Source organism: Mytilus californianus, unplaced genomic scaffold (assembly GCF_021869535.1).
Source record: "Mytilus californianus isolate M0D057914Y unplaced genomic scaffold, xbMytCali1.0.p SCAF_17, whole genome shotgun sequence".
NCBI classification, from domain to species: domain Eukaryota; kingdom Metazoa; phylum Mollusca; class Bivalvia; order Mytilida; family Mytilidae; genus Mytilus; species Mytilus californianus.
The window spans coordinates 1,735,372-1,758,341 of NW_026262659.1; positions in this window are offsets into that span (position 1 = coordinate 1,735,372).

The window sequence follows — 22,970 nt, forward strand, 5'->3', positions numbered from 1 at the left end:
TCAGCTATTTCATTTTTTCAGGATCTTAAGTTGAAAGTAACTACATGCACAGGATTTTTTTTGTTTGTACACAGTTTTGATTTAGAAGAAATACCAGCATGGTAAGAAAATGCAAATAATAACACCATTACAAACATGATTCCATTTTAATATTCTTGTCATGGTAAGAAATAACATAAAATAACACCATTCCAAACTCAATCCCAATTTGATATTTGCGTACGTTTAAGTTAAAAATAAAACTAATCTATTTTATTTTTAAAATTTTACCTGTGATAATATAAACGTCACAAAAATACGTCACTTTTTGTGGCGTTGATCAAATCATGTGACGCGCAGTGTATACTTCGTGCGTGGTGTCCTGTGCTGTCGTAAATTCATGGGAGGTGTCCGTTGTTATTCTGCGGTTTACATGTTTTAATGTAATATAAAATTATTTATTTATGTATTTCTCTGTGCTGAGAGTTCTTGCGTTTGTTTGCTCTGTATTCCTGTCACGTAGTGTGGTCATGTAACGGTATTTTAAACATTGCCATATAAGCGTTAGGTTTGGCTAGGCATACAACCAGGTTAGACACATAATATTTTTTAAAATGTCCTGTACCAAGTCAGGAATATAGCAGTTGTTATCAAATAGTCCGTGTCTATTGATGTTGGCGTTTCTTTTGTTGCAGTTCAGTTTTTCTGTTGATCCGTTGTTTTCCTCTTATGTGTTTCCCTAGGTTTAAGTTTGTAACCCGGGTTTGTTTTCTCCTAATCGAGTTATGACTATTGAACAGCGGTATACTACTGGTGCCTTTATTTAATGAGGGTTATACAAAAAATTGTTGTATTTTATAAATTCACGCAATATTTTGCTAAACAAATTAGCTTCATCAGGCGATTGCAGCTGTGCCAATGAACGAAAAAATTTTCCTGTAAAATTCTTTTTCTATTTGAAAAATCTGTAATTTTAGAGAATCCTTTATTATTGGATTTAAACATTTTATAATAATATTTCTTCAACAATCAATCAGAACTTTTTGTGTCAGACTGTTTTCACGAGAAAAGATGTGGTATACACGAAGATCCATTATCTATTTAATTTTTCTTGCTATGTTAAGAAATACTAGCCATTTTAGTCAGAAATAGATGTTAAAGGTATTACGAAATATAGGAAAGAGAGCTCATCTGGTCATTAAAGTCAGACGATACATCGTTTATTTTTATTTTGTATGTTGAATACGATAGAATGCATTCATGGAAGCAGACAATCTCTCAAATAAATCAATTGATTCATACGGTTGAAAATAATGTTCGAGATTCATCATCAAATGATTGTTCTACTTACAAATAAGGAAATAATTACGCACATGTTTTCGTTTGTGCTCACGTCCTATTACATTTAATTGCTATGCAACTGTTTCCTGATTAAGGCATTAAATAGTAATTGCTTCACATAATTTGTACTTGAAATAAGATACTATAATAACATTTGCAATTATAAGTATAAAGAATCGGTGTTGAATCTTCTCAGAAAAGGAAACAGCCCAGACTTCAGCAATTCTTGTAAACTCTTTACTTCTCGAATGAATGTGGACCAAAAGAGTAACTAGTTTTTGCTTGCCCAGTGACGTCTTAAGTGCTTTTGTGGTGAATTATGATGTGCATTAATTCACTAAAATAACGATTCCAATATTAAAGGCGATATCATGTGTTTAAAACGTTCCGTTAAAGAGGTTGCATTTATTTTAAATCATTTGTTCATTTGAAACAGACGCAGAAACAAACACACATATTTTACATAAATCGACAGGTTAAGGGTCTCCTGCTTAAATTTGCATACATCACCATGAATCTGTACAACTACCGATCACACGATTATGTTGATATGTAAAGATCTAAGACCGAGTTTACTTGTAGCTAGTGTGTTGAGACATTAAAAAATCGTATCGGTGATCCAATTTATGAGAGTTAGCGTAGAATTTATATTGTGTCGATTTTACTCGTTCTTCTTGGAAACTCTGTTTTATTTACAAAAAAGAATGATACGACTTGTCTTTAAATCGACGGAACAGTTATAGCGATTACGCGTAGATCAGATTTAATAGTGCTTTATCATTTAGTTAGTTGGTTTAAGGATTATACCAGATGTAAAGAGCCAACTCCTTTATAATCAATGTTTATGGTTATGCTGCTTTATGTGTCAATATACAAAATTAGCGATCTCCTAGACGTCCCTTAAAAACTGAGAGAGAAAAAATCAAACGTACACATAAGACTATAAATAATTAACAGAACGAATGGAAAACAACTGTCATAATTAAGACTTTTTACAGGGGGTGATCGAGATGTGATTCGGACGCAAAATATTTTTACAGTGTTTTTTTCACTTTGTTTACCCTTGTAATTCTCTTTCACCTGATTTGTTTTCTTTTTATTTATTGGAAAAGTGTATACTTTAGACGATATATACTATCAACTACAAACACTTTTTTATCGGCGTCTTTGTCAATATACTATGAACTACGAAGATTGTTTTTAGCTATCAGTAACTGCGAGTACTCTCAGAACTGTACTTTGTGTCTTTCTTGATGTAATTGATATTTAAATTCCTTCCACGTCCGGTCTGTGTTTTTGTTAGATGCGTTTCTGTTTTTTCGACTTTAAATCGATCTGATTAGTTAAGCGCGTTCCGATTGTTCTAATGTTAAATTGTTTCACAACTGTCCCAGGTTAGAGGGAAGATGTTTAACCGCGCAACATTCTATATGTACCGGTCCTAGACTTAAATTGAGTGATTGTCGTTTACTGTTGTTTCTCATATTAAATTTGTGTTTATTGTTATGCATAGATAGTTCTTGTGAAGTGCTGTTACACTTGTGTCCCATTAGGAAGAAGGTTGGCGCTTTCAAGCATGTTTACCCCCTACACCCCCTCCCATCCCCACATCCACACACATTTGTTATATGCCTGTCTTAAGTCATGAGCCTGTAGTACAGTGATTGTTGTTAGTTCATGCCTCTTGTGTCGTCTGTAAATTAGGTCGTGAGTGTTCTCATTTGAATTGTTTCATATTTTTCATGTCGGGACCTTTTAAAGCCGACTATACGGTATGGATTTTCTCATTGTCAAAGGTCGTACGGTTGCTCATAGTTGCTTACATTCACTTCGTTCGAACTTTGGTGGATAGTTGTTTCATTGGCAATCATGCCACATCTCCATTTTCAATATTAATAAGATAAACAAAAATACCAAGTTCTATCGATAACGGTGTAAAGGGGAATATAAAAAAAATTCAAAGTAGTTTTTCAACTGATCTTTCGCTAGATGAGGCGGAATCGCAACGACGATCACGTAAAGTATTGTACTCCTAAGTTACCTTATGTAATTGAAGCGCGCCGATAACTGTTTTAAAAGCTGAACAACATCCTACAATCAACTATATAAAGAAACTGACAAACACTGTTTAACCTCCCATTCCTGATTATTATTACCGATACAGATATTGGCGAAAAAAAATAAATGTACAAACATTTCAACGTAATGCTTGTGTATATATACGTGTACGTTCCCGTGCAATACGAAAATGCTTTTTTTTTGTATTTGAGAAGGTTTTGAATTAATTCTGCTTCATGTGAGTACAAAAACAGGTCGACCAGTTGTCACGCACAGTTCGTACCGATATAAACAAACAAAAGTAGTTCAATAGGATTAAAAACAGAAATTTCAAAGGGATGTGCTAAATCTGGTTCAAGCCATCTATGCCAACGGGAAGATACAAACCTCAGAATTCCGAATCATTCGACATATAACAAACAGTAATTTTCTTATATATCCGTTTGAACTTGATATTAAACAATAGTGTCCACGCTGAAATGTCTCGCCTGTTTTATTATCATTGATTTCAAGCTGAAAGTCTATAATATGAAGGTTTAACTACAAGTATCACAAAATCTTTTGAGTTGAGCCAATTGCAACTGATGTAGTCTGTTAGTTTTCTCGTTTGAATTGTTTCACATATTTCATGTCGGGACCTTTTATAGCCGACTATACGGTATGGGTTTTTCAACTTGTTTAAGGCCGTACGCTTGCCTATAATTGCTCATATCCTCTTCATTTGAACTCTGGTGGATAGTTGTCTCATTGCCAATGATACCACATATCGTTTTTGTATATGCATCAGAAAAATATGCGTCTTTACTTTCAAAACAATGAGAGTAAAATAAAATAATTAAAATACCGAACTCCAAGGGAAATTCAAAACGGATAGTCCTTTATAAAATGGCAAAGTCAAAAGCTCAAAAACAACTGTCATATTCCTGACGTGGTACAGGCATGTTCTCATTTAGAAAATGGTGGATTAAACCTGGTTTTATAGGTAGCTAAATCTCTCAATTGTATGACAGTTGCATTGAATTCCATTATATTGACAACAATGTGCGAGCAAAACAAACAGACATAATAGGTAAAAACGTAAAAAATAGGGGTACAGCAGTCAACTTTGTATTATAATCTCAATCACTATAAAAACAATTAACTGTTTCAATAAAGAAACACAAAATGCATGTATTTAGTTAGGAGAGAACTTTACGAAATGGTGAACGTAGCAACTAGAAAATGTTGTTACTATTCCATAAAAAATGAGTTCTTCAAATGCATTGAATAACATTTTATCCGTCCTTGAAATAAAACTTTCCTTTCTTTTGTAATATCATCAGGTATTCATTTCGATTTGATAACTATTATTTATTGACACAATAATGTTTATGATTGAACAAAGAAATGTAGTTTGTTGTACTGGAAAATAAACGATTCAGTAATCGTTTATATAATCAAAGACCAGGTTTCGTTATAAAAGCGTTAACATGATGAAATCTCAAAAGGAGACCATTCTACATTTTTTGTCTGCAATAGACATTTAATAGTCTCGGGCAGTTCTAAATAAAGTAGACATATTCCTATGGGCCTAATTTGTGCCCCTTTACTAGCAGACTTGATCTTTTACTGTTCTGATTCACAGTTTATGGTAAAACTCAATACAGAATCACTAATTCCATTTACTTGATAAATTCAACAACACTTACCGTTATCTTGATGATATGTTTTCTCTAAATAAGCAAGAATTCTCTAACTATACTGCTTTACTTTAAATAAATCAATTCTTAACAGCAATAACTGTCCCTACCTAGATTTAGATATTTCATTATTACACCAGAAACTCTACACAAAAAATTACGACAAAAAGAAAGATTTTTCTTTCCCAATTTTTAATTCCCCTTTTTTGGACGGTGATGTTTCTTTTGGACCGTCTTCCGGTGTTTATATATCACAACTCGTTCGCTATGCTCGTGTCTGTAGTGCATTTTGGATTTCAATGAGCGTAATCTATGTCTTACTAGTAATTATTAAATCAGGGATTTTGTTACCACAAATTACTTAAAACCTTCACTAAATTTCTCCATAGATACAAAGGTTTGGTCTGCAAGTTTGCCTGTGCCGGTATAAAACTAATTTCAAATGGAATAGCACATTGCTTCCACTCTTTTTGTTAATAGTATGGTGTTTGGCAAAGTTTTTTTTCGAATCGCAATGGAAATTTTGCAAGTTATTTTAAGCTAGGGATACATATACATTTTTAACAACTACCTATTTTTAGACGAAAATTTGTGGAAGTTGTATATATGTATCGTCAACTCAGCAGTCAGCGCTTTGGTATTGACATGACTTTAAACAACTTTGTCGTAAATTTACCGTTAATAAATTAAAACATTTTTTATTATTAATTGTTTTTGACTTTTAACTAGCTTTCAGTAACTGTGATTACTCTCAAATCGTACTTTCGTGTTAATTTGAGCCGTTGTTACAATTTGTACATTTTTGTTATTTAATGTTTACTTATTTTGTGTTATATCTCGTCTCACTATTTGTAATATATACCACCTTTGATAAGTATTTAGTATGACGATAAATTTTCACTTCTGTTCTCGTACTATGAACAACAAATTTATTTATTTTGTAAAAAATGTTTCCGTACTCCATGTACTCCTTACAACAAAATTATTTTTATTTACCTGTGTACGTTATTTTATTTAACGGCATTTTGTCCAATGTCATAGTTTCAATTGATATTGTATAGTGTGTCTTTTTATGTTGTGATTTTACACTATTATTTCAGGTTAAGGTGAAGGTTGCTGCCTGTTAAAATGTTTAAACCCGCTGCATTTGTTTGCACCTATCCTAAGTCAGACAGCTGATGTTCAGTGGTTGTCGTTTGTTGGTGTGGTTTATAAGTGTTTCTCGTTTCTCGTTTTTTATATAGATTAGACCGTTGGTTTTCCTGTTTCAATGGTTTTACTCTAGTCATCTTTGGAGCCCTTTATAGCTTGCTGTTCGGTGTGAGCCAAGGCTCCGTGTTGAAGGCCGTACTTTTTGTACAATAATTAGGCCGTTAGTGTTTTCGTTTGAATTGTTTTACATTTGTCTTTCGGGGCCTTTTATAGCTGACTATGCGGTATGGGGCATATAAATGTTGAAAATATGCCGCACAGCCCTATGTTTTGACCTTTGAATAAAAAAGAAGTGCATATCAACGTTCCATTCTAGGATATAATTTTTTACGAAACTTCATAGAAAAAGTGGCACAGTTTTAACCGTAACGGGAGTTCCTATGGGAAATTGCATTGTATATATTTACAGAAATGCAACATATATTGGGTTAAAAAGGAGAACATGTAGAATTTCACCAAATCTGGTTTTTCTCAGAGATTTTAATGAAAGTAACTCAAATATACTGTTTTATAAATATTTCATGAAGATTGAGAAAATCCTGGGCATTTACTATGATGACTCAGCATAAATTCACTGTTTACAGTATGCATAGTTTACTTAAAGCCCTGAATGCAAAGTAAATTAATGATATATGCATATTTGAAATTTAAATTGTTTAGAAGTGCTCATATTTACTCTTTGCAGTCATTGAAACTCATAGATCATTGATGAATATTGTTGTTGGGGTGTTTTTATCCTGATGATAACCCAAAAGTAAGCCGTAGCACCTGAATTTGTTTTTTTGTAACCGCGGCATAAAAAAAGTACAAGCGAAAAATACAAAAATACCTCAATAAAACGAACAATAGTGTGTTCTATCCTAAATATGTACTAAATATTCCATATTCACAGAAACAGCAGAATTATTTAGCAAATTTGAGGCCCCAGGGGCAAAAAATAGTGAAAAATGCCTGTCCCTTGGTCATAAAACAGATAGTTAACCTGTAAATGCTATGAATTTGTTATTATAAATGTCTTTTGTAAAATAACAATAACTGTGCTTGGAAAGTATGCAAACAAACAGATGTTAGCAGTCAATTTATAAAACTTTTAGTGAATGCATACATCAGACTGGTAACTTGATACATACAACTTTTGCAAATATGGCTTTGTTTAAATACTTTTAGTTCATATATTAAGTAAATTTATGTTAGATATATGGTTAAAGATGATATTGTTGTGACGTGATTTCTAAACTTACCATTTGATGCAGAAATAGTGAACTTTTATTGATAAATAGCCATACACATATTCTAAAAGGTTACCAATTCAACACTGTAATTAGATCTTTGAATATTGTTTTTATTGGTATTAATATTGATTTTGTTATCAGTAAATTAAAAGCAAACTAAATATTATTGTTATATACATATGCACTTTCATGGATCTACAATCTGTCGATACCTGTATTGCACAAGGTAATGTTTTTCTCTGACTGTTGATGGCGTCTTTACACTAAATCCATTGAATGTTGGATGTGTCCTGATTGATAATTTAGTCTTAGATGCATGATTTGTTTTATCAGTTGTTATTGGCTTTGAACTAGCTGTCAGTAACTGCGAGTACTCTAAGATCTGTGCATGGTGTCTTTTTGTTGTTTGGATGTACAAGTACCCGGCCATGTCCACTCTGTGTTTTTGTTAGATGTATTTCTATTTGTATCCATCTGATGAGTTAAGCCTTTTTCAACTGATTTCTATAGTTCGTTCTTACGTGGTACTGTTACACCACTGTCCCAGGTTAGGGGAAGTGTTGGGATCCCGCTAACATGTTTAACCCCGCCACATTCTGTATGTATGTGCCTTTCCCAAGTCAGGAGCCTGTAATTCAGTGGTTGTCGTTTGTCGCTGTGTTACATGTTTGTTTTTCGTTCATATTTTTGTACAATAATTAGGCCGTTAGTTTTCTCGTTTGAATTGTTTTACATTTGCCGTTCGGGGCCTTTTATAGCTGACTATGCGGTATGGGCTTTGTCCATTGTTGAGGGCCGTACGGTGACCTATAGTTGTTAATTTCTGTGTCATTTGGTCTTGTGAAGAGTTGTCTCATTGTCAATCATACCACATCTTCTTTTTTATATATACAGTAAAATGTGGACTGGAGACAGAGGCAGGATTTGATATTTTATATAATCTTGAATGTTGGAATGATTAACTACTAAAATTTACATTTATAGTATTCTGAAATGCTTTCAATTTGTTATCAGAATAGTTTCAAACAGGTTCTATACATTTCATGTCAGAAAACATGCACATAGGGTAAGCTGACAATAATCTTGTTTCCAAATTCTTAATAGATGGAAACAGGGATGGGGGTATATAATGTACTGTAAAAGAAAAGTTAAGAGTATATACAGTGATTTCTTTAAGACTATGATTCTGATAAAGAAGTATTGTTGTAAGAAAAGGTGTTTTTCAGAAGTTTTTTATTAAATAAATATTAGTATATTGAAAATTCAGCTGTTTCACAAACCACGCCTCTTTTGGGGAGATATATAATATTCATAGATATTTTGTTTTGTTAACGTATTGGTTCCCAGATATGATCTCTATGTTTCATCTCATAGAGACATAGCTTGGGAATGTTACCAGTATAAATGCACATGGTATACGGTGGAATTGAATTCTGAGAAAGACCGTAAGTAAAGTGAGGGGTAGTGCAGAATGATAGTATAAGTTTATACTCTTAGGAGTTCGGGTCATATAAATGTTGAAAATATGCCGCATAGCCCTATATTTTGATGTTTTGACTTTTACAGATTGTGAATTGGATGGAGAGTTGTCTCATTGGCAGTCATACCATATCTCCTTTTATCTATGTGTTAGAAACTAACTTTCCAACCCCCTCAGGCAAAGTAAGCCTTAGATGAATCAGTCAATTAGTTTATAGTTTTTTTGATTCATCATGTTCATCATTGAATGGTTGTTAAATTGATAAAGCAAGGAAATATTACACACACGATTATTCTAACTTCCTATATCGCTTCATTGCTATGAAACTGTTTCCTGATTAATCCAATAAATATTTTGTTCTTTACATAATTAGTATTAACTTAAATCTGATACTATGATTACATGTTTGCATTTATTAGTATTAATAATTGGAGTGGAATCTTCGCAGAAAGGAAACTGTTCAGTTGTCAGCAGGTAAACTTGAATTGATTTTGAAAATATATTGGTGAAGTCGCAATGGATATGCTGAACGTCTGTTAATATATTATTTCATGATATATATATACATTAATGGCAATTTTGTTTTTGATACTGACTTTATCAGCAAGAATACCAAGCGTGATTCTGATATTCGAGCTGACGAGGTCAGCATAAAAAAATAAAATGCCATTATTCTCTTTATTGGCAATTTTTCTTAACTATAGGGTTTTTTTTTTTGTTGAGAATATAGAGTCAAATGAAATAGTGTATTTAATTGATAAATAGACGCGGATGGACTAAAGCACATAAACTTGCTGCACTGATACATGACGTCATTGCCTTATATTTTCGAGTATCAAGTTCTGTCCACGATCTTAAAACTATTAGGCAGTAAGATCAAAAGGAAAATATACAAATTGACGATAAATATATTACTGATAACGTTTGTAGCATATCATATTCAACTTTCTTCAATGTTCTATATTTAAAAACCAAAAGTAACAAAGAACCAAATTAAATATCTGATCATTGTACAAAGAATTTTCTAAATTCTGTTATTCACTTTGAGGCGCGATCGGGATATTGACCCATATGGCTGTTTTAGGTTTCCTATGGGTTTTGTGCACACACGCATGTTCAGTCCTACAAAAATCTTCATAAGCCTGTTCGTAACCAAACGATAGGGGTGTAGTGGTTGTCGTCTGATGTAAATCTGTTTCCTTCTGTGTTATTAATTTGCATCTGCCCCAAAATTTTGCACGTTTTGCTAATCATTTGTAATTTTTAATGTACTTTACATTTTGGAATTTGCTCTGTAGTTCTTTGTTACATTCGGGTTTGTAATTCTTTGGCAATCATACAACATCTCCTTATTTTTATTAAACAGATACGGGAAACACAAATGTATCGAATCATTACGTCAGAAATGGCATATATCATTGGACAATTATTAAATATTGAATAAGAGATTGTCAGTGCTACTTGTTAGTAAACAAAACCCTCAGAATATTAGAAAATACTAAGGACACAATCTTCAACACCATGACTTATACATGTTATAAAGAAATAAAAAGAAACATGATAAACAGTCTACCAATTTTTACACCGAAAACAAAAAAATGGGCGTGATGAATTAATATATTGAATTGTCGTTTAGAAAGGTTTTATGATTTTTTCACCAAAGACAATTTCATTCATAGCTGCATTGAACCGGGCATAAAAAGCATATTTAAATAGAATCAAAATTAGTATTTATTGTTTTAGTTCTTGAAATAGTTTTGTTGTGATAATCATGAAGAGGTAAATGATACCTGCATTGGTAAGTAAAACAACGCAATATGAAAATGTTGGCCAAAATTATAGAACATTAAAATAAGAGATGTGCTATGATTGCCAATGACACAATGTCCATGAAGACATAAGGACAAAGATGACACCAAATACAGGTCACAATACAATTGAAAGTGAAAGTCTTGTTTCTATGTATTCATTTTATCTGATACCCCAAAAAGTGGGATTATAGTTTTATTATTTGATCTCACACATAATATGGTTTGAAAAATAAAAGGACTGTGATTTATATTAACGTCACATTATAAGTTTTACTAAAAGTCACAATTGATCTGCTGTATATAAGGTCTACTACCAAATTTGTTTCTTGGTTTTGGAAAATTTGACATTGTTGTCTATTGAAAAGATAGCACGTATATTCGTTCAAAAGTCGCGAGTGCCAAATACCACATAACATCTTAATATTTGTGACCATAATTGTGTATGATTCAAAGATAATTGGTTTGTCTATATACGGTGGATAAGGTTATAATAAAAACCGCTGTGATACGTTACAATTTCAAGAAATGGCACAAAACTGTGTAAAATCAACGGAATGTAATTGTGCTTTTCTTAGATTTTTTAGAAAGTTATAAGGAATAAACCTTGGAATAAACCTTGAAACACATTGTAAAGTACAAATATTATGTGCAGATGACAATAATCAGTGAAACCCATGGAATAGAATTAACGGTAAAACATTTACTGCACCGGATGCACATTTCAATAATCATTTTCTCAATGACTTGAGGCCAAAATATCTGAAAATCCAAAACCGTATTCTAACGTTGAAGAGCCAATAAAATCAAATAAGACCACTCGTAAAGCAAAACCCAGACAAGGAAGCAGAGCAATGCACGTGAGCAATACATTCATTAATATTAATTATATGACAGTAAAGATCTATAAAACAATATCGGTATTTACAATCATGACAACTGACTTGTGTCATGTTATCGCGGTGTTAGATCTTTAAATACCAGAGAAGTCATCCAATTTGCAAATTAACCGATTTTTTGCGATTGTAATTGTGACATATTGAATGGGTATGGATTCCATGGATAGTGATGCATGGAGAATCATTCGGTATCTCCTTTCTGAATTTCATTAGATTCCTTCAGGTTTTGATTTAAACTTTAATTTTTATCTTCTGATTAGTTTGTGATATTTGAACAGCGAGAAATTGCTGTTTCCTCCAATTTATTAGTATATGTTAACTTTTTCTCATATTTTTTGAGTATGGAAAAAAGTAAAATAACAAAAATACTGAACTCCGAGGAAATTCTAAACGGAAAGTCCCTAAGCAAATGGCAAAATCAAAAGCTCAAACACATCAAACGAATGCATAACAACTGTCATATTCCTGACTTGGTACAGTCATTGTCTGATGTAGAAAATGGTTGATAAGACCTGGTTTTATAGCTAGCTAAACCTCTCACTTTTATGACAGTCGCACAAAATTCCATTATATTGACAACGATGTGTGAACAAAGTTAACAGACAAAATAGGTCCCTGGCATTTATTTGGCATTGAATATATAGTCTGAACAAGTTAGGAGAATTCCTTTGTAAAAACTTCACTCACTTAAAAACTGGATTATTGACGGGGATGCAAGAATTATCGGGATGTTGATAGACGGTTGTTCTGCTTATAGTTTCAAAGGATGACTATCAAGTTTTCCCAGACCAACTATAGATAAACACACATCCAACGGAATGGGTGTAAAGACGCCTTAAACACATGACCTTGTGCAATAGCAATAGAGGATATCTGAACAAACTCAAACCCTCACAACCTCACAACAGATGTTATCATTATATTTTCCTAAGAAAGAATTCTTCTTAATTTAGTAGCGATATGCCAGTAATATATGCATATAGTAACTGCGATGTTGCATTCTGTATCAAATTGATGCTTTTGTTTCAACAGAATGTATGAATGGTTTTTGATGGCAGTCTTTGTAGTCCTTGTCCAGATGGATTCCATGGAAAGGACTGTGCCTTCCAATGCAATTGCAACGACACTAAACTGTAAGTATACTTTACTTATTTTGGCGTTTCAGTCATATTTTGGTGGCAAAAACCTCCTTAGTATACTTAATATGTAACTGGATTCTGTTGACAAAAAATAGTCGGAAGGTACCAAGGGGACATTCAAAATTCATCTTTGATAAAAATTACAACATCATTGCAAAAATAAAATACGATTAAAAGACGAACAAATCCTTAAAACATTACATAGAAGAAAAAAGATTGATCAACACGAACCTCATCTAAATCCGACGTAAAATAAGTGCTCTGAATGAGTAAGCAGCTCCATCGGGTTGCAGGTGCAAGTTCAAATTGGCGATAAGTCTTATTCTGCGTTGTCACAATCAAAGAATATAGGGCTGGATTGGTATTACGACGTCGAAAATTGAAACATATTCGTGGTCATCTGTTCCAGATATTCTACAATGGTCAACTAACTCATAATTTCGTACATAAACTTTATGCTTCATTATCATAAGAAGCTGCAATGGCACCAGGAGCTGAATGATCATGATGAACTGAGTGTCGCAAATGACCACAGATATGTTCCAACTATCACCTTCCTGACCTCCATTGCTGCTATGAAGATAGTATTTTCTTATGAAAAAAAAATCAAAAGCACTAATATAATTTGATTACTAAATTCATTAGTTCATCATAGAATTGCTGTTCGGAATGACTGAACAAATGTAGGTTAATTTAGTATCATTTATCTCGGTTGTTTTAGATGTGATCACATAATGGGATGTACCATGACACAACATAATATGACAGAAGAAGTTGAAGGTATGATTTTAGTTTCCTTAAATATGTACAAGTTATAGACATAGTAGATTACAGATGTTCGATCCAATTAGAATATTCAAATATAGGTAAATACAAAACCTGAGGAAATTGTAGTTCGTTTCTATGTATGTTGGCGTTTCTTTTTGTTGCACTTCAGTGTTCCTGTTGTTCCTTTGTTTTCCTCTTATAGTTGATGTGTTTCCATCGGCTTAGGTATGTAACCCGAAATGTTTTCTCTCTATCGATTAATGACTAATGAACACTGGTATACTACTGTTGCCTTTATTTATGAACTCCAATTGAGCAAAATCGCCATCCTAATTCACCATCAGTGAAAAATGCACAATTGCAAACTTTGTATATCCGACGACTAGTATGGTGCCTAAAGATGTTATTCCTCTAAACATGTCTCTCATGAGTAAACAGTCAAAATATTTTATCGATAACCCCTTTCGTGATAATGACCGTAAAACTTGTGTATTGCCTATTTCGGTCGGTCTTTTCAATAAACCTCCTGAAACAGATTTTCCGTCAGCATCACATTTGTTTGAGAAGACCATATAATGTGAACAAATTACTAAACAAGAATAAGAAAATTGTACATAATTTCTATACAGCTTCAATGCAATAAAAACGAAAGGAAGCAATAACAACACTCGAACACAAACATGTGAAATTAAGTTAATGAACCATTGTTTTCCTTTCGTTAATGTTTTGGTTTTAGGAGAAACCAGAAAAAAAAATCATGCGTGTGTAATAATATTTACGGCATAATTTTTGTTCCTGCACCAGATTTTCCATATCTATAATAATGTTTTTTTTGTGATGCTGGAGGCAAAAGTACATGTATTCAAAGATTCACAACCTAATTCAAACGTATAAGGTCCGATAGATCTGAAATATACAAAAAGAAGTATAGTCGACGTGGGACAAGAAATCAGAGTTAAGCGTGAGGCAGATACAAAGCTATAAAATCAGGTTTAATCTACCATTTTCTACATACGGAAATGCCTGAACCAAGTCACGAATATGACAATTGTTTTCCATTCGTTTGATGTGTTTGAACTTTTGATCTTGCCATTTGATAAGGGACTTTCCGTTTTGAATTTTTCTTGGAGTTCGGTATTTCTGTTATTTTACTTTTTCCTGGAATTAAAATAATATCCTGAATGTTATAACAACGAATTTTGATAATCAATATCCTATTTTTTTAGTTCATTTTTTATAAGACTTATTTTTCTTTATAGTTTAATCATTTAATTGGAGCACGAATTTCTTCCATTTTTTTATAAAGAAAAATGTGTTGTATTATTCGTGTTTTCAGACAAATGTTTATATTATAAACACTTACATTGTTAACAGTTGTTGTATACACATCAGTAAACTAATGTTGTCTTTACATATAAGTCATAGTTATCGTTGCGTGTAATTTTTTCTGTAAATTGTTTATGAAAAATATTTTTCAGAATCTACAGTAACAGTGCAATATACATCCACTATGACAGGGATCGACATCGACATCACTGGACTCACTACAATTTTACTCCCTACATTCAAAGCGTCCATGATCACGTTTACAGAAAAAGACACAACAGTTGGGATCACTACAAGAAGAATAATAACCACAACTGCAAAGCCTACAGAAAACAACTTAGGTAAAAACGAATTACATATGCCCAATTATGTGTGCCTAATAATCAGTTGTACTTCATGGCCCTTATATCTTAAAATACCATAATTTACAAGTCAATTTGTATCGGTTCCTTGCGTGCAATACCTTATGTGGAACTAACAATTCTCAAAAAAGACATTTTGATACTTGAACTTACCTTGGTCGTTTTTCTTCGCTTCAAAACCGCGACCCAGTGTCAAACACAGCCGACTCCCCCATGTGGCGTTCTACACGCATTCATAAATCGCGAAAACAATAACAATTTTTTAAATGATTTCCGAGAATAAGTCAATTTACAGGTATATTAAAAATTTGTGTCATGGAAGTTTAAACGAGGATTATAATTCAATATGCCACAAATGCGTTTCATCTACATATATTCGGTTGCCATTCGAATCAATACCGTTGTATGGCAAAATTAATTACCAGTTGAACGAATTGGGGAAGTTGTCCAAATACTGGCTTTGGCTATTTATATCTGTGGTGGAAAAGCATATGTTAGTTTGAAAAATGGAAAAAGTTTATAGATTATATGTATGATACATTATGTTAGCACCAGATAGTTGCGGACATATGTTTTCTACCCACTGCAGGTTGTAGAAGATTCCAAGCTTATCATTTTGTACGCAGATGGATGTTTATTTCATGATTATACTTTGACCAGTATTTGTTTCCTTAATGATTTTAAGAGTGCATTCAGTAGTTTTTACCTAAGACAATGTAAGATTTGTAGGTACATCTGCGTTGGCATTCCGGTTTCCTGAGTTAAACAAAAATTGAGATATTGTTTCATGTACATCTATCGCAAGTCTCCTTATATGAATAAATATGCATGGGATAGCAATGAAATAACAACCAACAAATACAAAGCCCAGTCTAGCTAGTGTTTAAAGCAATATCGATGTTTCAATATAATACGATAAAATTCAAAACTGGCCTCATGCCTTTAAGAACAAAACAATTAATTTATGAAGAATCTTAAAAATAAAAAGGACACTAATGGAAAAATTAAAAATATAGCCACTGAAAGTGTTCTTGCTTTCTCGTGTTTTAGTTTTAGCGCTCCTGATGGATGATATCCAGCAAATTGGCGCACTTAATCTACAAAAACTCCATAAAACTGATAAAACCGAAAGCTTGACTATTTCGTCCAACGGATCGGCTGAAACAACTGTCATATTGCTGACTTTGTTTACCAATTATTCGGAGAATATGATGGGTTAAACCTGGTTTTATAGCTGCCTGAGCTGTTGAGGAGTCCTTTATAAACGAAACACGTGTCTGGTGTACGAATTTTAATCCTGGTATCTATGATGAGTTTATTTGTTAATGGAGAGAACATAATTATGTTCCTGTATTTGAAATTCTTCTTGGATCTTCTTGTTTTTAATAATTGTATGCATGAACTTTATCTCACATAGAAATAAGAAAAGGTCGTCAAGGAGAGGTGCACAGTTTGTTCTTATAGGTTTATATTCGGGTTAACTTTTAGCAAAATATACTGAATTGTATCCAACCACAATAATACAGCCGTAAGAACCAAGGGCATAGCTGTAAAAATGATTAGCGAATTAGAGCTATATAGGGGGAAAAGTTCATTTCAAATTATTTCATAAATTTTAGAACCTTAAGTTTCAGTAAAACAATAAAATTGAGAAAGGAAATGGGGAATATGTCAACGAGACAACAACCCGACCAAAGAGCAAATAACAGCTGAAGGCCCCCAATGGGTCATCAACGCAGCGAGAAAATTCAGCATCCGGAGGCGGGCCTCATCTGGCCCCTAAACAAATGTGCACTAGTTCAGTGAAAATGGATGTCATACTTAACTCAATACCATATAAATGAACTAAAATTAAAAAAACATACAAGACTAACAAAGGTCAGAAGCTCATGACTTGGGACAGGCGCATAATAAATGTTTTTTTCATGTCTATCCCAAAACGAACAAGTGGGATAATCTTGAACTGAAAAGATCATTTTGACCTGAACAACACTTAAAAGAAATAACAAAAAAATATTCCATCATGTTCTTCTTTTAGTCATTTTTCAAAAATATGCACTGCGGTAGATTCAGTACTGTTTAGACAATTCGCTTGCAATCAATTAGGTTATTATCAGTCATTTAAATAGTTTGTTATTTACCTGTACAAACCAACAAAAAACAACCGAACTGTCTAAAAAGCTTTTGAACAGTACTGAATTGATTCCAAGGAAATGTCTAACCAGTACTGAATCTTTAACAAAACAAAACATATGAGAAATGCCTTAAACTCTTAACTAGACCTAATAATTTAGGTTCTGACTTTTCAGATGATATTAAGGCCATAATGACCAGTTTAGACTATTATTCGTTTACTCGACTACTTGGTAACATCAGTTAACTATGGATTCCTTTCACTTATTTGCTGAAAAAGTCATCATTGGTTTTGCTAAAGTTTACAATATACACACGTACCTTTATTTATTCTAAAAGTATATTGATAACTCATTATGGATATACTTTCTTTAACTGCATGTGTCCAAAATAATGACACATGATAGATTTACCTTTTACGGTCATTACATGTTTTCATGGTAATCCTTTCAGGTTTCAGCAACAGAGAAATAATTGTTTATTCAATTTGTGCCGGTGGGTTTGCTTGTGTCATACTACTTTGCACTGTGTGTCAGCGCCGGTACAAACAGATGTACGGCAACTTTAGACGGTACAAGACTGGTAAGAAAAGACGAAGAAATATACCAGGTTCCGCGATTTCAGACGAGTGTACCAAAGAAAAAGTTGCACATTCTTATGAAGATCTTAAATCAGAATTGAAACACATGAGTACAAATCAGTCAACAGTATATCCTCTGAAACAGTTTCGACGAATTTAGAAATGACTAAATATGATTCTAGTTAAAGTTACGAATAAAAAAAGAAAAAGAATATATGCACATGGAATAAGTTCTTAGTTATCAAAACAATTGATCTAATTAATAACGTTCAGTCAAAACAAAACACGAGATAATAATTTTACAATGAATCATAACTTTGTTATTAGAACAGTTCCGCTTAAATCAGAAAGCATCGATTAAGAGTCACAAATAGCTCGTCAAAGTAAGCGCTACATCGAATTGTCTGAGACTATGATGTGTCAATAGTTCTTTGATGAATAGTACAGGCAGTAGACAGTTGAATGATAAGAAATCATTGTAATAGTACTTTTTGTCACATGATTGTATGTAAGATCCACCTATAGATTTCAAATTATTGATAGATATTTTTGTTTTAATTTTATTTTATTTCCGTCCCTAACATTTTACCTTTTTATTGTATGAGATTTTGCATACAATAATCAAAAAATATCAACATTTCTATGAACATATCAATCCTTAAATCAGAGTGCTGTTTTTTTTTTATTCAAACCACTGTATACGGTGCATGTTTGAACTATGAAAAACGTAAAATAAAATAAATACCGGACTCAGAGGAAAGTCCATAATCCAATGGCAAAGTCAAAATTTCAAATCACATCAAACGTATGGATAACAAATATCTCATTCCTGACTTGGAACAGACATTTTCTTATGTAGAAAATGGTGGATTAAACCTGGTTTTATAGCTAGCCGTGGAATGTCATACATTTGTACCTTTTTGACGTAATCATGAATGTCCTTGTAAACGATTTGAAGGTCCCTCTGTTACTTTTCAATATTATTTGATATTTAATTTTCCACAGCTTTATTGCTTGATTGTATCCATATTTTCAAATTTCAAATGAATAATCAAATTTAAGAATACTCCAATAATTGAGATGTATTTTCAATATTGCCTGACTTTTCCATAGAACCTGTTCAGAACTGTTCATTTCAATGTCAAAGGCATGACACATCAGACATAAATGTTTGTTTATTCGCCTTTACAAACAATGAATGCCGAACTTGATTCTAACGATATTTGTTATTATCATGAAAATTCTCAATTAAAACAAACTGTTGTTTCTAATTGTACTCTAAACAGAAATCCAGATGAATTTTGACGTTTTGTTAGGGATTGTATAGTTTATCTTTCTGGAAGATAACAACCCTCAAAAAAATACATTTGACCTCATGTTAAATAATGTGTTTAATGAAGTTCAGTTTACTTAATCTTAATTTTTATACATAAAGGATAAGTGGTGATTTTACACGACACACAAAACCTCATGGAAGTAAACACAATAAAAAGGAAACATATCTGTACCTGCTCATCATCACGACAGTTGCTGGGATAGTTTTGGTGTTGTCTATTGTCTGCATCCTTACATGTATATGAGATTTTATCAGTGATTGTCTTTGATCCTTCGTTTTGTTTGGATTCTGCTTTCTATTTCTGCTGGATTCTATTTCATGTTTTGTACACACACCTTTTCATATTTGTAATTTTGCAGTTCTGATACTCTTATTTCTAAATGGCTGTAAACAGATAAAAGATAAAATCACAAAAATAAACGTAACTGTTGGGCTTATGAAACAAAGCAACAGAAAACGATTATATTAATGCAGTGCTCAAAATCATTACAATCTTCTAACAAACCAAAAAAATAGGAAAAGATTGTTTCTTTTAATGTTGAAACAAGAAAGCCATAAACTCAGAGCAAAAGTTTTTCTCAGTAAAAGTACAAACCGGCCCATAGTTAGTGTATTAAATTGAGACCAACCCTACAAAAGAGCAGAAAACAGTCCAAGGCCATAAATGGGTCTTTAATACAGAGAAAAAATCCCGAACCCGGTTAAGGGCATCATCTAAACAATAGGGTCGTCAAGTTGGTTACTTATTCCTTATTCCTTATTCGGTACTTATTCCTTATTCCTTACTCGTTACCTATTCGTTACTTATTCCTTATTCCTTATTCGTTACTTATTCTTTATTCCTTATTCGTTACCTATTCGTTACTTATTCCTTATTCGTTACCGAATCGTTACTTATTCCTTATTCCTTATTCGTTGCCTATTCGTTACTTATTCCTTATTCCTTATTCGTTACTTATTCGATTTTTGTATGTTTCCCCATTTTCGTACTTTATTGCCTTATCTCTGGTAATAGTTCTTGATTTCTAGAGGTTAAATTACACTTTAAGCACGAAGTACCCATTACTTATTCGTTCCTTATTCGCTTGAAATACGTTTGTCATACGTGGCACATTTTTAAAAGAAATCTTTCAGTTTTGTTCTTGAATCTGGTATTAGCTATGGGTTCTTAGAGGTGAAATACACCTATTTGCGCGTATGTACCCGTCTCAGCGCTCGATTAATACCCTGTAACCTATTCGTTTCCTTTTTCGCTTGCAATATGTGTGTTATAGGTTGCACCTATTTAAAAAAATCTTTTCAATTTTGTTCTTGTCTTTGGTGCTAGCTATGGGTTTTTAGAGGTGAAATATACCTATTAGCGCGTATGTACCCATCACAGCGCTCGACTGATGCCCTGTTACTTATTCACTCCTTTTCGCTTGTAATACGTTTGTTTTACGTTACACCTTTTAAAAATAATTCTATTCAATTTTTGTCTTGTCTCTGGTGTTAGCTATGGGTTCTTACAGGTAAAATATACCTATTTGCGTGTATGTATCCGTTTTAGCGCTCGACTGATACCCTGTTACTTATTCGTTTCTTATTCGCTTGTAATACGTGTGATATACGTTGCATCTTTAGGAAAACTGTTTTCAATTTTTGTCTTGTCTCTGATGTTAACTATGAGTTCTTAGAGGTGAATTAACCCTATTAGTGCGTATGTACCTGTTTCAACACTCGACTGATACCCTGTTACTTATTCGTTCCTTATTCGCTTATAATACGTGTGTTTAGGTTGCACCTTTTAAAAAAAAAATCTGTTTAATTGTTTTCTTGTCTCTGGTGTTAGCAATGGGTTCTTAAAGGTGAAATATACCTACCAGCGCGTATGTACCCGTTTCAGCGCTCGACTGATACCCTGTTACTTATTTGTTCCTTAGACATTTGATGCACCAGACGTCCTTTAACTGTTATATTGATGAATCCAAACTTCAGCACTTATTGATAACATTTAGACAACGTCATACGGTATAATCCATAAAGTAAAAAACGGTTGTAGGTTGTATACGTTAAAAGTCCATATAGTTGTACAATATCAAAAGTCCATATATGGACATCTTTTAACTTTAACAACGGCATGGTCAACTAGATAGTCTCAAATTTAAAAACATAACGTCTGAACTATACGGACTTAGCAGTGGTTGTTCTTTATACAAAAACTGCTAAACCAGAGGTATGATGAAGAACGAGTAAAATAAACACCACATGATTTTTACGGTCATCATCACGACTTGGTTAACCAATAGGATAAGTTTACTCAATAGAGTCATCTGATGTCACATCTTGACTAAGTGTAGATTTGCATGTCGGCTGGTGCAAGCAAGCAGGATACACATAACCTCTCGACGCAGCAAGCCTCGCTTCTGTTAGATCTCGTGCGCTTTCATTATCCTGTATTCCTATGTTTGCACCAGCTTCCTTTTCTTTAACAACTATTCATCCTGCATTCTTTTTGTTTCAGTCCCAGATTCTCCATTATTTAAGTGAATTATTATGCTGTAAGTGTTTTGTTCAAATTTCTCTTTTCCATTTATACCCTTGTATTTTTATGCTTTATCCTAGTTTTCTCTTTTTTGTATTTTTTTTCATTTATTCTCTATTCTGTAAACCCATCAAACGATCATCAAACAATAGAAGATTGACTAAATTACTCCTTATATGGTACAGAACGAAAAACAGTTGATTTTTTAGAACAAACAACGGTAAGTTTAACCTCCCTGCATGACAGTCATTTTCTGGTCCAAATTATAGTCTTTATACTGTGGATTCATTCATAATCGTTGGACACCAATTTTCTTGGATTTCGTAAATCCCATTCAAACCGGAGAGAAAGACGGTGCTGCTGATGGGAAGCTATCCCAACTCCATAGTTGCACCTGTCATTATGTTGATGGCAAAACAAAAAAACTCTTTTAGGTCGTATTAGCCGATGTCACAATCGGGGTAAAGAGGTTGGCATGATTTTTCTTCAATAATCTGACTGTACTGTCCGTGGAATTTTATCTTTATGACTGTTCTGAAAATCGCTAGGTTAACAAATAGTTTATATTGCATTAGATTTGTTAACATGGTGAACTGTTATCATTTGCCAGACAATTATGATATCAAATTTTATAAGTATAAATTATTCATTTATAAAGTCTTCACTAAAATTAGTCGTCCATGTTACTTATATATGCATATATCTAAATAAATAAGTCACTAAATTATCAGTTAACTAATTAAGCAGTGTTCAATCGGGATTTTGTACTACAGAAATTCGGCGCTCAAAGTTTTCTAACAAATCCTCTCTTATAAGAACAAAATGTCATGTTCGTTAACGATTGTTTCGATTTTTTCTGACGTTTTCACATTCATGTTGTTTGGTGTTGACCACTACAATAGCAAATTTATATATGTATGTTGAGTTATATACATTCAAATCAATCGAAATGTCATTTGTGTGTCATATAATTGGGAATAATGATTATTAGGAATAAAGATATTTGTATTTGTATACTTAACAGAATGTTTAACTTTAAAAAATGTTAGCCGGTAAACTCTCGATAATCGATATCATTATTTCATTATAGTATTACTATGCTTATCATTGTAAA